Raw genomic sequence first — 18,930 nt, forward strand, 5'->3', positions numbered from 1 at the left:
TTTTGTGACTAAGAAGACGTGAAGGTGGCTTGGAAACAAAATTAACTATTAGGGAGTGTGAGATCATTAGTATAAAAGAAAGAACAAAAACAACTACCAAGTTAAAAAAGGTGGAGAGGGCAACATATGCTCAGAGAAAGATAATAAACTAGTTTTATAGAACTGGGCTCTAGAAAAGTGAAAAATTGAGAATAGTAGATATGCAATTGATAAGAAAAACTAACATTTCTTAATTTTGATTGTTATTGCTTGTAATTTTCTACTTTTGTTCTTATAAAATTATATTTTTTCTTGGAAAATATTCAAACTGAAAACAGTTTTCTACAGTGAATTAGGTGCTATGCATAGCATAGAACTGAGGATGATGTGCACTGGTTCATTGAATTTACAATCCAAGTTAATATTATTGTGTAATGCTTCAGTGAGTATGGTATACCTAAGAGGCAAATAAACTCTATCGGGCACCGAAGTGTCATTTGCTGTACCAGAAGAGGTAACAGAAATGGAACCCCAGTGTTCTGGAAGAAGTTGTTTGCCTCTCATGGGTGATCACTACAAACTAATTTGCTCACAGTAGGATTGAATGAGGATTGTGGCAGTTTTTCCTTACTTCTTTATATTAAGGGTGCAGGATCACAAAATTATCATTTGTATACTTCAAACAACATTCAAATATAAAGATAATATTCAAATAGAAAACATATGTATACTAATACATGATTGGAATAAATACACTGTCAAGCCTCAAATTTAGTATTTTGTGATGTATTTTTTACTTCATTATTAGAAGAATTCATCAAATAGAGTTACATGTATAGAGAACTGACTGTTTCTTGGAATAACCAAGTTAAAAAGCAATATATATATATATATATATATATATATATATATATATATATGAATTCATGGATAGGAACAAGAAACTGTAATCTACTTGAATTTGGAGTTGACATTGGGGATGTATATATAAATCCTAGGGTGAGCTTAATTTAACTCAAACTAGTATTATTTTGATCCTTCACACAAAGAGGTTTTATAACTAAAACAATAATTTTAACATTGGGAATATGTATTCTGTTTGCTCAACTATGGACCTACTACTTGTTAACATTTTTTCACAGATTTTATGAGACAGAGATCCCCAAATGCTGGGGTCATTTATCATTCTTTTTTTTTATACCCATGGGATGGGTAGCAATAAATGAGGAGAGAACCTTGCTTGAATTATTTAACAAAATGTTCAGATAATTTCCACCCAGGAATTAAAAAGGATAGAACTAACATGCATAACATAACTACTATTGGATAGCAGCTCTGATAGGTTACATACATGTGATGTCTTATTTAACAGTAAAACAGCTTAAAAATAAACGTAATCTACACATCACTTTGGAATGTGAGGCTTAACTAATCATTGAAATGTCATCTGTATGTTGTGTGAACATGCTGTTCATACTTGATCATGTCTACTACTCTGTTTTTTCTTTAAATATATTATAGAAATTAAGAATAACTGGGAATTAGAAAAAAGAATATAGGAAAAAAGTTTGAGCATGTAGGTAAGAACCACAAAAGATAGGAGTATAAACATTTCATAAAGGTATATTAATGGGGCAAATAAGTTCATAAAATAGTATTTCTTAAATGGTTGATATTATCAAAATTGTATGAGCAAAGCTCATAAAAGTATACTTACCACATTTGTCAGTAATTATAATAGCACAAACCTTGGGAGATAATGTATGCATTTGCTTGAAAATATCATTTATTTTTACTTACATAAATGATGGTTTTGAAGGATTTCAAGGATGTAAAAACTATATAATAAATTTAATGATTTTATGTTTATTTTACTTTTTAATATTATGTTTTCTAATGTATTTCAACTGCTCTGTTTTATATGATTCAAAAACTTGATTGATTCTTGGAATATCATATAAACTGCCTTCAAAACTTGTATTTTCAAGATATATTTATTACAAAATGGAATAAAAGAACTTTGTGAATAACACATAAATGTGATTGTTTAATTTATTAGAGCACATTTAAAGCATTCAATAGCAGTCAGAAAAGCTCATAAAATTGTAGCAAAATTGTAGATATACGGATGCCATTGTTCTAGTAAGTAATTCTAAATCAGCATATTTTATTATTTGCCAATCTCAATAGCTGAACTTTATAACAATTTTTTCTTTTCTATTACCCTTATTTAACTCCTAGTAAAGAAAATACAGATTTTATAATTTGAGAGTCTACCTTTTTATTCTTATGTTTAGACAAGATCATTAAATGTTGATTTCTAACTATATTTAATGGGTTCTTGAGTAGAAATAATGAGCTCCTTAAATATACCTGACTTTAAGCAGTTGATTTTTACCATTTCTATAAATCCAATAAATATCCATTCCTACTCTCCCAGAAGAAACAATTTCTTGCAAATCAATTCTAAATTCAAATGTATGTAGATCTTATTTACTAAATCTTATTTAATAATAAACACTAAAACCACCACTAACAACAACAATAATAACATTTATGACTTGGCTGTCCCACCATTTAATTGGATATAACCTTTAATTATTGAAGTAATTTCCATCTGCACAAAAGTCATTCTGTTTTCTGTTGGTGGCTTCCATATCTTACTGCATTATACAAATAATCTATCATCAGAACTAAAAGAAGTATGAATAAAGCACACATTTTCTCATTGATTATATTGAGAGCAAAAATGAACTCAACTTTGATTTTTTTGTCTTTCAAACAAATGAACAAATACATTGCTGGTTTAAGTTAGTCTATGAATTTAATCACATTTATTAGCATATGTTGCCTGACTGAGGAGTGCTGGCTGATAGAGAAGTATCATAATGAATGCAAAATATATCAAAAGGTATTTACAAAATATGTATAGCTTATCATCCATAATTTTTGATAATTATCCTGTTTATAAGAAGAGCTAATTTTATCAATTATCTCTATGTTTTGAAAAATCCGGATATATATATAAATATAAATATATATATATATATATATATATATATATGTAATTCTGGGTGGCAGAGATACTATTTAAATTGCTCAAGTATTTTTTTTTTAATTGATTATTTATTTTAGAAAGAGAGAGAATGAACAGGAGAGGCAGAGGGAGAGAGTCTTAAGCAGGCTCTATGCTGAGCAGGGAGCCCAAAGCAGGGCTTGATTTCATGCCCCTGAGTTCATAACCCAGTCCAAACTAAGAGTTGGATGCTTAACTGACTGTACCACCCACACACTCCTTAAATTGCTCAAGTTTTAACAGTTTGCGGGGAGGGAGTGTCAGGACGTGGTTCCAGACTTCACACAATGCAACATATGAGAACATTTGTGCATGTGCTATGCTCCTGCAGTTTCTCATTTTCCGGATAAGGACACTTAGCCATCTGAGAGCACAAACATGAATTTATGTAGCCTAGATGTCCATGAAAATTAGCCTCTTATCTACTATCTTTAAATACAGAGCTCTAGTTTTCATTTCTGAATTTCATCTAGATGCTTTATCTGACGCTATTATTTCTCTGAAAAATATGTTACTAAAGAAATGAAAGTATATAAACATTTGACAAGTCAAAGTTAATTCACTATATCTGAACTTCATGTAACCTCTACATCCAGAAAGTATTTGAAAACTAACAGCAAAATCATGAGATAAAAATGAAACTTTTAGTGAATAACTGCTAAGTAATTATGCAATTTCATCTAAAATGTTATGATCAGTGCACGCGTGTAGTTGATATGCAGTGTACATATGTGTTTATATCTTTCAGTATTATATGTATGCACAATAATTATTGTTCAGTAGTATATTTTGATTATCAAAAAATGACACTGTTTTGCATTTTTAAAAAATTGTTGAATTCTTTTTATAATGGCTGAAAATAATATGATTTCTCTGTCTTTTTTAAAGATTTTATTTATTTATTCATGAGAGACACAGAAAGAGAGAGGCAGAGACACAGGCAGAGGGAGAAGTAGGCTCCTCAGAAGGAGCCCAAAGTGGGACTCATCTCAGTACTCCGGAATCATTCCCTGAGCCGAAGGTAGACGCACCTAACTGCTGAGCCACCCAGGAGTCCCATTATGATTTCTGATATATACTTACCTTTCTCATAGATCGTAGTACAGATGTTCATAAGAGGACAATGAGTAGCATATATTTTGAAAGGAGAAGTATGTTCAAATATGAAAATAATATAATAAAACTTAGAGTTAAATATTATATGAATTATGATGAATAAAAGAATTGTAGCAACTGGTATATTTAACTTTAAAACTTGATATTAAAAATGGTGTATATGGAGTGCCTGGGTAGCTCCGACGGTTAAACATCTGGCTTCAGCTCAGCTCATGATCTCAGGGTCCTGGGATCAAGCCCCAAGACAGGCCCCCTACCTACTCAATGTGGAGTCTGCTTCTCTCTCTTTCTGTCTCAAATAAATAAATAAAATATATATTTTTAAAATGTATATTGCTTGTAAGTTAAAATGAACTTAAAAGAAAAATCAAAATGTCAATCCCCAGAACACCAATCCTTAATATTTACAGGTGCTTATTATTGTGAGTCAAACACAGCTTAGTTCAAAAAGTCCAATTTGATGTCTCATAGTCAACACAATCTTAATCACACATCTGTAATTTTTAGTCATTGTTAATAAAACAACATTGATATCCTTTGTCTTTTTTTAAAAAAGATTTTATTTATGTATTCATGAGAGACAGAGAGAGAGAGGCAGAGGGAGAAGCAGGCTCCATGCAGGGAGCCTGATGTGGGACTCAATCCCAGGTCTCCAGGATCACACCCTGGGCTGAAGGCAGCACTAAACCGCTGAGCCACCCCGGCTGCCTGATATCCTTTGTCTTTTGAGATTATCCAGTGTAAGATTTTCCCTCTCCCCTTGTTGATGTTTATAGTTTACCCTGAAGTTAACATTCTTGATTTAAATATCCCAAATCAGGGACATAGAAAAGATAAAATATTCAGAAGTCATCACCGGTAGGTTGTAAAATAAAAATAATTTCAGTTGCGTAGACCTGCAAGGACAATTTTTATGCCAAACAAAATTTTGATTGAGGAGATTATATAAAGAAGGAGGAATTCCTTCTATGTCTCGACAAGAATATATACTTAAGAGTAATTAGTAATAATAAAGATCTTAGTCTAATGGTCTGCACATGTGCCCGGAATGGTTTGTTTAGTACTTTCATGGGTCGCGCTAGTCTAACGATGTTTTATTATGGCATTTCCTTAGTATAATTATTGATGTTTAATTAGAACTCAGTAGGAGCAGGTTTAGAAATGACTTTACAAACCGACTTTGATTCAACTCTGTAATATGACATAACCTACGTGCCCTAGAGTAATTATGAGCAAGTGCTTTTTTGAAATGTGCACACAAAGCAGCTTGGTTGTGTGACCTGTTCTGGGAGCAAGAGAATAGCTTCACTGGGAGTAGGCCACCTGAGTTACACAAAGATAGCAACCTGTATTGGCTGTCCTAGCAATTATGTTGGTGGGCAGGGAGCCTCTGAACGGTCCTCAGCCTTGCACTAACCTTCTGCGGAGGGTCACCCTGGTACTTCTGGGTTAGACTGAAAGGCTGGTCTGACATAAGTCCCCCAGTCCTTTTTTTACAATAACAGTAATTTTCAGTTATTCTGCTGCTCTTTTGGTTCAAACGATTGTGCTTTCCTGAATATTCCACTCTCATGTGGATGACATCTACCTAATACCATTAGGTAATGATTACCTAATATTTTAGAGGGCTTCACATTTTTACTTTAAGTAAACTATCAGCAGTCATTTTCAAAGATTTGATTGACTTATTTATTTTTAAGTCACACTCCCCTGTGTGTGTGTTTAAAGGAAAACTCAGAGAATCTTTTTATAAAGATATATAAAGTCAGACGTCTCTCAAATTGATGGAGAGGGCTGGCAGGAGAATGCAAAACTTCTTCCTTTCTACTCCTTCCCTGTCACTTTCCGGTTGGCAGAGGAGGCTGGGTGGAACTCATGAAAACTTGCACCAAAAAAAGTAGAGAGAATATAGCATGCTGACATTTATTTTTAATATTATGAACTTAGAAGAAACACTCAATTTATAAAAACATCATATTATGTGAAGAGTGACCAAGAAAAGCAATATTTAGAAACTAAAGTTTGTGTATCTTCATAAGAATACTTATTCTCAAAACTTCCATTAAATCTTATCACTTTGACCCATTCTCTAATTCTCTATTCCCAACAGATTTTCCTACAACTTATCCTCAGCATACATCACAGATAACCACAAATGTGAGACCCACAAATGTGAGACCCATAAACTACCTATTCTACATACATACATACAATGACCATATTGTATTATAGCAAAAAAAAATGTTTTAGCGATTTTCATTCACATTTCAGACAATTTAGTGTAACCCTGCCCTCTCATCATAAAGCATCTCTATCATTTTTGTCTTCTTACTTTCACAATGAAGATGCCTCCTTTTATTGTGGGATTTCCCCCTCCCCCTACTGTATAGGTGATTCATATAAAAATATCACTACAGTCTGCAAATTGCAAATTAGTCACCATACTTCCTCCATCTCTTGTTTCTCTCCAAATCTGTTTGGTATATTTTGACTTAGATGAAAATACATATAACGTATAGTTAGTTATATACAATACGAGCATATATAAACCTCAATTCTGCTGAATTCAAACCTCCACAAACTTGGTCCAACTATCTTTTGAGTCTCACATCTTTACTTTCTGAAATGTATTATAAGGTCAAACAAGTTGGATTTTTTGATCTTCTGTTCTACGGGAAAGGCCCAATATCCAACTAGTAGAATCTATTCCATTGTTGCAGGTCTTAATCAAAGGAAATCTTTAAATTCAAACATTCACTGATTTTTCACTTGGAATAATTTATTACTGTCTGAAATCTTCCAGTATATAATATAATTTTTATGGTGATTTGCATACTTTCCTTATATTACAGTTTTTATCTTCTATACTTGTAATAAAGGTCATGACATTTTGTAGCTATGAGTTATTTATCCTTATATTCTGGATTTTCTGGCAAAGAGAAAGGGAACAAAAGATGTAAATGTAAAAAAGTAAAAGAGAAAAATATTTGTTAACCTAACTCACAAATACACTAATTACTGTTGGGAATTAAATAATTGTTTTGGGTGTAACAAAGGTAACTGAGTAGAAAAGTAGACAAAAAAGTTAAAAAAATTTTCAAAAATCAGTTCTGGAAAATAAAATTTTTTAAAAAGATTTTATTTATTTATTCCTGAGAGAGAGAGAGAGGCAGAGACACCAACAAAGAGAGAAGGAGGCTCCATGCAGGCAGCCCGATGTGGGACTCAATCCCAGGACTCCAGGATCATGCTCTGAACCAAAGGCAGATACTCAACTGCTGAGCCACCCAGGTGTCCCAGGAAAATAAAATTTAAATAACATATTTACCTGAATATCAAATAGAAAAACATATAAATGTATCATATATTACTGCTTCTCCTTAATGTTCTATGAAATATTACCATACATTTTTATTCAAAGTTACTGCTTTCAATGCTGAAACCATTTTGTATTATTTCTGAGTACTAGCAAAAGAAAACACAGACATGCATTTGTGTAGGAGTTTATAATATGAAGTGGGTGGTAATAGAAAAGATAGAATTAATACACAAAAGTCTTATTCCATGGCAATAGATGTAATTAAATGTTTACTTTCATTTTTTTTTTTTTGCTTTTTTATTATGAATAGTCTTCAAAAGAATTTGCATGTGTTTTATTGCTCTTTAGGGCATAAATTGGTGATGTGAAAGTTATATTTATGACACTATGAATTAATTGCCAGAAACATGTTCTAATTTAACAACATGACCAAAGTATAGTCAGGGATATTAATCATACTCACCTTTTAAACATGAAAAAAAATCGACTTTATCTCCTTGAATAATTTCCTGTACTAACATTGGTTAACTCAAAAATATGAGCTATAGGTCTTGAGGGAATAGGGTCTTATTCAAATAATTTGTTTTCTTGGGTAATGACTTGTGACATTATTATCAGTTTACATCTAGTATTACAAAGTTGGCCCTCAGAAATTTTAGATCAGGCTGGTTCTTTGTGTATGATTAAACTATGTTTCTCTCAACTGATTAACCATACCTTGGTTATTTATACAACACATCCTATGAAAATAGATTTGAGAAGTCTATGAGATTAATTGAAAAAAATTATAACAATTTTTTTTTAAATCATAAGATCCATTTTGAAAGAGATAAGTAGTAGTGGAAAACATTTAAAAACTACAAAGCAAAGTACATGAGAAGATTTAGACAAACACTGAAGAAAAAAGTTGTATATTTATCATTTCTTATTGAAGTTACAATTATTAACAGTCCCTTTTCTCAAAATGCTTGGGACCCAGAATGTTTTAAGAGTAGTATTTCACAGAAATGGAAACAAATTAAAAGTTTTGTATTTTTTTTTTAAAGGTAAGTCATAGATTGAAAATACTGTGTATAGTGAATGGCAAAAGTTATAAGGAAATGTCCAGAAATCATATATGCTATGTTTCAAATATTTGTTCCCTTTTGCACACCTATTAGACAATAGGAGAAAAAGAGAGCCGACAAAAATGAGTCCTTTGTACCATCCTTCCCCTAAGATATGACCAAGAATCAAGGTTTTTTTTGACAAAAATCTAATCTTAGTGTTCTCTATGCTAACTATCTTTCTTACCTTTTCTTAGTAATCCTATTTGAGGTGAAATCTAGGTGAAACATGTGGTCATAGCCAGTTCTTTGAGATCCTGGCCAACTGTCTCTTGGCTTCATCTTCTATGTTTGGTCTCTGCTCGTCTAGACTCTGCCTAACAAATACCTTTACACTTTCATGTTTCCTTTTTTTTGTTTTGTTTTTCTTATTCTCAGGAATGTCATCGACCTCTAATTGTGGGACATACTTAAGTAGTTGATATTTGAACTACACAGAACTCATGAGACATAGTTGGTAGTTCTTCCCTTGACAGTAAATAAAATCTCCCATATGCTCATGTCTTTTCTGGTCATTCCTAAGCAATTCAGAGGACTACAGTCAATTTAAATTGCAAATATACTCTCTCAATTTAGAAAGTAAAGTTTTTTAGAACTGATAATCAAAACTCCTAGCCTGAATTTAAATTAATATCTTCTTTTTTTTTTCACTTTCTAACCATATTTTCTGATATTTCTGAAGTTGAAGCATCTAGAAGAAAGAGAATAATCCAAGTAGGTCTATTCACAATAGCTACTTCTCAACAAAGACTTCTTTAAAAATTATAGTTTATAGGGATGCCTGGGTGACTCAGCAGTTGAGTGCCTGCCTTTGGCCCAGGGTATGATCCTGGAGTCCCAGGACTGAGTTCCACATTGGGCTCCCTGCATGGAGCCTGCTTCTCCCTCTGCCTGTGTCTCTGCCTCTCTCTGTGTCTCTCATGAATAAATAAATAAAATCTTTAAAAAAATAAAAAATAAAAAATAAATATAGTTTACCTCATGATAATGCATGTAGTTTCTTCACAACCTCTTTGCTGGTCTTCTCCATGATAAGTTCTTAGACAAAGCAGTGCTAGGTCCCTTTGGCTGGCCAATTGCAATTCCACCTAATCTTCTGCCTGTTAGTATATACAGCCTCTAAATGCTGGATTATCCCGAAATTTTCCTTTGTTCTTTAGAGGGCCATTGCCATGGTGGCAGAGCTGGAAGCAATGCATGAGCTCATTGCATCAGGTATCTCACCAAAATGGATGTACTGACTGCCACTCTTGACCTACAAGCAATAGAGACAAATGCTGAGTCCATAAAACCAAACTTTAAGGAGACCAGCCAACCTTTTGGTAAAAGTGCCTCACATCAGTCACCTTCACCCCCAGAAGTGGCAAATTTTCCTCTTAACTAGGGTCAAATATGAGTTTGCCCTTCCTTCCATGGTACCACTTCAGCCAGCACCTCTATGTGTGTAGAGGACCTCATGTTATGGGATCTTGTATAATATCTCCTAGGTGTGAGAGAAAAATCTAAACCTAAAGAGAGGCAGCAGTGGTTACAAAAAAATGAGCTCAACTGGTGCTACTAGAAATTACCCCATCCAGAAGCTACTTGATACATACATGGGTGCAAAAGAATGGCCTCTTAAAAATGCAGCAAGGCATTATCTTAGAGACAGTGTTTTGTAAAAATGCAACACTATCTATCATCAGAATGTGATTTCAGCCCTCTGAAACCTTGAGCAGAGAACCCAGCTAAACTCTGCCCAGACTCCTGACTTATAGGACCTGAGCCTTTTAATCTTCCAAATTGGTGACAATTTGTTACATCACCTAGAACACTAATTCAACTCCTTTTTTACTGAAAACTGAAAACCCTCCCCTGATAAATCATTTGAACAAGAATCTTCATCTTAGTTTATGCTACTGAGAGGAAAAATCTTAAGACACCACCTTAGGCAGGGTTTCATTTCTACTATGATTGCTCACCTGGTCTTCACGATTCATGCGCATTTGACTTGGCTAATAAGGCGAATGCAGTTATTTACTTGATACCAGCTTTTATTCTGTTGATGCAAATCATGTTCACTTTCTAAAATGTGAATCATAAAAAAGAATAAATAAATAAAATGTGAATCCTGTAATCACGCCCTGGATTAATTTATCCCCCCCCTTACTCTCTCTCTCTCTCCCCCCCCCCAACACACCATTGTATATCAATGAGTCAATGAATGGTCTATTTGACGCCTTTCTCAGTAATCTTTGGTTTAAGAGTTAATACCCCTTATGTCTTCCTCTTGAGAGGTAGAAAAAGATTCACAGCACAATTCCTTTGAAACAAATCTTCCAAGTCAAATCCACTTAATCACGGGCACTGAGGGGGGCACTTGACAGGATAAGCACTGGATGTTATTCTGTATGTTGGTAAATTGAACACCAATAAAAAATAAATTTATTTAAAGAAATTTTTTCAAAACATTCATACACTTGATATAGATTAACACTGAAATCTATAGTAGCTCTGTACTGTGTCCACCTAACAAAGCCAAAACTATAATTACCATTTCCTTCCCTTTGTGGTTCCATGTGTAGGGTGGTCACAGGAGAAATTTGTGGGAGACTTTTAAGTTGGAAGCAAAGCAGCAGCCATTATACTAGGAAATTCAAGTTCTAGGTTGGGTACCTGTGTAACTCTGTATAAAGGACCCTAGTTTCTTTTGCAGGTCAAACCAGGTCACTGACATTGAATACAGCGAGAAACAATTGAGGGGTTCAGTTGGCCCTTGTAGATTTTATATTGTCCTGTGGGTTTTCATTCTCCATTATTTCATATTCAACTTTTCTTCCTGCCAGCCCTGCAACAGTGGCTTTAGGCTCACCAACACTCACAAAATCAAAAGCCTATCATAGACTTTTTTACCAGCTCCCATAACTATATAAAACCTAATCTTTACAGTAAGCCAAATATGAGATATTTGAATATAATATTCATAGTGTGAAAAACTACATAGGATTCATACTGATTCTACTTTCCTAGTCAAATTCTCAGTTATGGACACCTATTCTCAAATCTCCACATGATATGAATCTAACATTGATAATATCGATTTATATCTTGTAATATAGTCTTTTACATAGGATTCTGATTTCTACTGGGTTTAATCATTAGCAAGAGAGCTTGGTGCCTATCTGTAGTATTTGTTAGTGTTTTTTATTTGCCATTAATGCTGTATTGCTTCAGTCACAGGACACTCATTGGGCAGGTGCAGACCCTCACGGGGTCTGATCATGTGCACATGCATGCAACTGACCCCTCAACTGCCAGGATCCCTCTCCTACCAGCCACTAGATTAAGCCATAGTGCCTTGCTTGAGGGCTGTGAAATCAATCTCCACTTTCAGCAAATCACCAACCACCTCAATACATGATGGAAGGGTGACCTCCAAGAGATTGTAACCTCCATGCTCAACACCTGGAGCAAAGGTAGGCAAGAAGCTCAAAGCTGCTCACCAAACACACTATGGAATTGCCAGCCTAGGATGGCGATGCCTACCACCTCCTCCTTGAGATGCCATGGTATGTGCAGTCCCAGGCCATCTTCTCTCACTTATACTCAGATTCCTGCAAGGAATAGAAGGCAATAACAGAATGCAGACTTTCTCCTTTTTTCCCCTCTGCTTATAGAAATAAGTCAGAGGTGGAGAGGAGCAGAGATGATGATACAGAGAAAAAGAGGGGTAGGTCAGGGAAATCCTGGGATATCAAGGGTAGGGGAAAAAAAAAAACATAAAGAATACATCCTGGTTAGGCATGAATGTAGTGTTGGAAAATGTTAGCTCAGTTGCTAATATCCTAGAGTATGTCTCATTGTCCCACTGAACTTCACTCAAAGAACTCCAAAAGTAGGGCTGCCTGTGTGGCTCAGTTAAGCATCTGCCTTCAGTTCAGAGCATGAACCTGGGGTCCTGGGACTGAGCCCCATGTTGGGCTCCCTGCTCCATGGGGGATCTGCTTCTCCCTCTCCCTCTATCCCTCTCCTTGCTTGTGCCCACTTTCTCTCTATGTCAAATAAATAAATAAAATCTTAAAAAGAAAAAAAAAAAAAAAAGAAATCCAAAGGCAAAATTCTAAAAAATTTCAAGACCCTGGACAGAAAGCACTTAATCGTGAGCATGGACTCTTTTGACTGGGAGGTCCTGGACATGTGCTGTTCACAAGCTCACAAAGCCAGTCCTTATTCCTATGTGTAAGGGGTTCAGAGCAAATACTTCACTTAACTTTTAGGAGAAATAAATCTTCATAATTTAACTCACGTAGTATTTGCCTAGAAAACCATATACACTGGGGCTTGATGTTCTACTTATGGTGAAACACTTTCTAGAAAGATAGTTTTCATATTTAACAGAGTGTAGAATTAAAAGTATGTGAAAGTATAATAGAATTCAGCATAAAGTGGAATTTTATAAACTTTTTCTCTGAACTCAGCCTTGAAGCATAAGTGATAGAATTTCAAAGTTGAAGTGCATGAAAGGCAAAAAGGTACACTAAACCACTGAAAGTTATTGCATTAATTTAGTGACTAGTAGAAATGCCTGGGTAGCTCAGTGGTTGAGTGTCTGCCTTTGCTCAGGGCGTGATTCTAGGTCCGGGGATCTAGTCCCACATCAGCCTCCCTGTGAGGAGCCTGCTTCTCCCTCTATGTCTCTGCCTCTCTCTGTGTGTCTCTCATGAATAAATAACAAATAAAATATTTTTTAAAAAATTGATGACTAGTATAGAAATACTAATGCAAATGTGCTTACTTTCAAACTAGATGTTCATGAACAACCTAGTTGTTGTCAAGACTAATTCGTAAGGTAGTGTAGCATTGCTGTTACGTGAATCTAAATTCATATTCATTCACATTCACCATCATAACAGATACAATGCTGTGTTTTAATTCCATGAAATGTTTGAGTTTTCCGTCTCCATTTTGTTTCAGGCTGACCTATTTAACAAAAAACTAAAATTGCCTCTGGGGGATAATCTTTATATAGGCAAGTTTGACAAAAGATTTAGGGAGGGGCACACATCCTTTAGATGAGGCAGTGAAAAGCTCATTTAAGAAGATCAATCAGGAAATAATTAGCCTCAGGATATTTGAAAGTGAAATAGCCAATTTGGGATTAGAGGTGAGAGTGAGAAAAAGAGGGTCAAGGTTCCTGAGAATGTTCTTATCTCTAACAATCCTGATTTAGTCCCTAAGGAATAGGACCTGCTTATCATCCCAGTTTGTAAAAGTTTTCATCAGATGCGAGAAATTTTACTTTTCTTTGTTAGAGAAGCAAAACGACCTCTTTTATGATCTGACTTATATCAATAAAATGGCATAACAGATTTCCTTAATTATAAAGACTATCATTTTACATGAGGGACGAATGTTGTAAATCAAAATGAAAGAATATTAGCAGTTTAAATTTTATATGACATTTGCAAAAAAGAAGTGAAATCATTTGAGAAATAGTATCACTCTAAGAGTTACTATTGCCCATAAAGGCGATATGGATAAAGTTGAATTCATATAAAAGCAGAGATAATATATCTGTTCTGATGTTCCACAGCTTCTCAGTGTCTCCCATAAATGGACTTCGGTACCACCAGTTGGCATTCTTACGAACTGTAGCCCATAGAACGTGCCAAGCCAAAAAATAAAAATAAATAAAAATAAATAAATAAATATAAATTTAAAAAAAAATAATAAAAAAGAATGTGCCAAGCCATCTTCTTTTTCTCTTTTGATATTTCATACCTTTTTCCAGACACTCTTTATTCTTTTAAACTTCCTCATGTTTTTCTTTCTTAAGCTCCATTATTTTATCCTTCCATTTTTTTCACTCCTCCACTATTTCTTTGTTTAACCAATTGCAAGAGAACTGCCATTTGCTTAGAAGTCTACTTTAATATTAGCTGGTCGCTCTATCTTATCAGCCCCTTTGCTTGATTCCCCTTTTGTTGTCCTCATCACTTTCAATTTCATGTTCCATGGGACAGGAAAAAAAAAAAAAGTCAACCATGGATAATATATTTTAATTATGATCCAGTTTTTGCTCCCGTATTATTTGCATGAAGATCAGCTGGAAGGCTTTTTATTCTTTGGAATTCTTTTCACCTTTCACAGTAAAGTTAAAAGTCTTCCTTCAATTGGTCTTGCTGCTTTCCCTCTCCCCTTCACTTTTATAAAGGCCATGAACAGTTAGTGCTCCAACACAGCAGCCATACTAGCCCTTACAGTGTGCCTAGAGCTTTCGAATTGAAATCCAATAAATATATATGTTGAATGCATCCTATTTTTTTAAATGAGGATGAATGGAAAATAGTTGCTCCAGTGGCTTATGACCTATTGGTATAGTTAAAAATGGGTCCATCATTGTACCATGTTTTACATTCCTCAATAGAAGTAAGCAAGTAGTGCCACCCTTGTCGATAAGAAGGATACCTGTCACTCAAAGCCAAAGGTAATGATATCTCGCCTGACTCCTGAAGGACTTGGGAAAGATTACCTGCTGAAGAAGAAGGAAGAGATTGCCACCCAGAGCACCCAGCGTGTGCAGATGCTCCTACGTGAGCAACAGAAGGACGAGTTGTGGGACTTACTCTGCCTGGGAAATAGTAAAGGGACTCAGCTGGAGAAAGGAAATATAAATATTGGCAAGAGATGACAGGAGGAATCAAAAATTCAAGCACCTACTAGGGTCAAATCTTAAGAAGCAATAAACATGGGACACCTGGGTGGTGGAGGGTCTGCCTTCGGCTCAGGGTGTGATCCCAGTTTGGGGATCCAGAACCAAACATATGGGGGCCCCTGCAAGAAGCCTGTTTCTCCCTTCTCCCTCTATCTCTCTGCCTCTCACTCTGTGTCTGTCATGAATAAATAAATACATAAATAAAATCTTTAAAAAAAAAGAAGCAGTAAACATTTCCTTATTTGGGTGGAAAGAAACTGTAACAATATAATAGAACTCTATATGGAGCCATAGCTTAGAGAACATTCCTTCTAAATCACAATTCCATCCTCTGCTCTGCTGTGCTGAGGCTGAGATCCTGCAAACAGCAGGTCTCCTGTGACAACTGACTTCTGGTCAGAATGTGCTAACTCAGGGACTTTAGAGTGATGGAAAGGTGGAGGAACAGAGGAGACTTTCTCCTTATTTGCATTCTGCTGGTCCCCCAACAAATCTCCTGGGCAGTTTGCTGGTCCTCGCCTCTGGCTAATTTTGGCATTCCTAGAACCAGCAATACCACAGTCCCTCAAAGGGCCAGCAGCAGCCTGAGCTCCAGCTGGGAAAGCAGGTTGTCTTCTTCCCTCTAAAATCTGATAAACTCAACCTTTCCCGTTGTATCCTATGGACTTGGGACTGTTAGCTACTCCATGCAATTACCTCTGGTGTACCTCTGTGGTCTTGTTCCCATCTCGGTTTTGTAACAGGTGCATAACTTATTGTCAAATGAAATAACCTTCTGCTTAAATATTTATCATTATTCTGTTTCTTGGCTGATACAGTAACTGTCACTTAAATTCAACATTTCAAAGCAGTATAGAGATATTTTGTTTTTCTGCACAATGTCAGTATCAATTCTTGTAATCAGTATTTTTTTATTTGCAGCTCGGAATCTATTCTTGAATTTTCCAGTTGAAATTAGTGCTTTATACTGATTATTTCTGTTTGTTTTGTGTTATGATTTATTTAAGTTTCATAATGGAAAATGGCTCTTGGAAATATTTCTTAAAATACAACCTGCCATGTGCTCCATTTCCAAAGTTTTATTGTCACATCAATTAAGGGGCTATTATAGTCCAAATTTGAGCAACAGAAATGATATAATAAAAATTTTGTAATAAGAAATTGTAATGATTTATTAAAATGTGTTATTGCTTTAATACTGTTAATAAAATTTTATGAGAGCTACAAATATCTATTTAAATAGCATACTATCAACTATGATTGCATATCTTACCATATTTAAGTCTTAAAATAACTTACCAAAGCCTCAAAATATATTAAAAAGTCGTGTAGTAGAGTCAGAAAATGGTGTCTTACATATGGATGTTAAGGAACTAGTCTGTTTGAATACAGCACAGTTATCCCTTTTAATTGTGTAGCACAATTTTTGTTTGATAAACAGTCTGATTCTTTCAGTTTCAAATTAAAAAGCCACTTTAGTTCATAGAAACAGTCCTTAATAAATTTGTTTAAATTTATATTTAACATTCTTTTATAGTACTAAAAATTTTATAACAAAATGTATCATAGTTTTTCATTATTTTAAGCTATTATTTTATTACTATTTGCCTTTTGAAGAGCAGAACTGACAATTTCAAGGTTTAAATTATTTTTAAACCATAATTTAGATGTTTATTTTACTAGGATGAGACTGGTACTGTTTATCATGAATGAACTCATTTAAGTACATATGTATGTGTATATATATATATATATATATATACACACTCAACTCATATATGCATATATATATATATATTTAATATATAGTGAAGCTAATGTCATGTCCTCAAGATCTTTATCACAAAAGTGGGATGAGGGGGAAGATCTAATTTTCAGTACTGAGAAAGAAAGAAATAGATAAGGAATAAAATATTGTCTGTTAGACAGTAATGGAAGATATTTTCATGAAATAGATTTACTATGTTTTTACTTCATACTTAGGTACTCTGAGGAAATGATCTTTACTTCCTTTCCATTGTCTTAGATTAATAGTGGGTTGATTTTTTATACTGTATAAAGCTAATCATTACTATTCCATATGACTCAGCATACTCTTATATTTATAAAAACCTAAAAAACTCTTGGACATCTTCACCAGGAGATATGTTTGAAAATGTTTATAGCAGCACTTTTCAGAATACTGGAAACCTAATGCTAAATCAAATGCCAGAAAATACCAACTTTATTTCCATACATGGAGGATGAAAATAAACTAGCAAAGTCACACAATAGAATATTATCACAAATGAACTATAACTAACTGCAAAATATAGATGAATATTAGCAATATTATACTGAATTTTAAAAACCTAGGAAACATACATATGCTTTCAATAAAGTAAAAAAAAAGCAATACATGTATTTTAAAATAGATAGACAAATATAAATATTTAAAAGCAAGAATATGATAAAGCACAGACCCAGAAAGGGTTTAATTACTTGGTGGAGTGGATAAGGGGAGTGAAAGGGAGCAAGGTGGAGATAAAGTGAACCTTCTAGGTGATCAAGGTAAAGCAACTTGTTCACAAAGAAGATTATTAACTGAGGACAATTCAAAATGAAGACTGGGCATCACGATTTGAAGAACACTAGTAAGCACAGGTACTGTATTATTTGACTTTGATGGAAAATTTGATGAGATTAACAGATTAGATATTGCAGAAACAAGAACAATGTGATTCATTTTAAAGTCAAGATTAAAGTATAACTGAGATAATTATTGCTTTATAATAAAGGTTATATCCATAGGTGATTTGAAATATTTATAGTAAGGTCAACAAAGATTGATAGTAAATGACACATTTGTGTTAGGCATATCCAGAAAAGCTACCAAAAATTACAGAGGCGTGACATTTCAATGTACTTTTTTTTTCATTTCAATGTACTTATTCTACGTACAACTAGCTATGTATTTATCATCTATATCCTAAGTTTCTATTTATCTACTTATTTCTATTTTATCTCTCCAGCTAAAATTTATGAAAAACAGAATTGTAGATGGAGAGCATTTGGACCTGAACATCCAATTGACAAAGTTGCAAGTCTCCAGTATGTGCTTTGAAGACCACAGTATAGATATGAGTTGGATAATTTTGAAGTGTACTTATCTAATATTCTTTAAATGTAAGCCTAATTTTCTGCCATATATAATGAATAAATTTCACCCTAATTCCTTTTAGTAAAATAAAATTGCACCTACTTGCTTTTGCGTAGATTGGTAGGTAAGTAAATGTTCTAAAGAGTCACTGATATGTGTGAATTATCTAGAACATAGGCTCCAGAGTTTAAGAAGATTATTTTAGTCACTGTTTTACCCCCAGACTCCAGAATATTACCTGAACAGAGTGAGGGTTCCATAATTAGTAGCTGAAATAAGTACTGAATGAACAGAAAACTATTAACATCTGTTATCATGCCAGGTAGAGATTTTTTAAGGAAAATTATTGTTTCAGGTATGGAAATTTGCTGTTTCAATGGCTTTACTTCAAAATTGTGATTTTAAAAAGTGTCAAATTACTTCTCAATTGAGACCCGAAATTTACTTTCATTTATTAAGGTACTGTCTATTTTCTTTTTTTATTACAACAGATTGTTTTAG

This window comes from Canis lupus, chromosome 20 (assembly GCF_048164855.1).
Source record: "Canis lupus baileyi chromosome 20, mCanLup2.hap1, whole genome shotgun sequence".
NCBI lineage: Eukaryota > Metazoa > Chordata > Mammalia > Carnivora > Canidae > Canis > Canis lupus.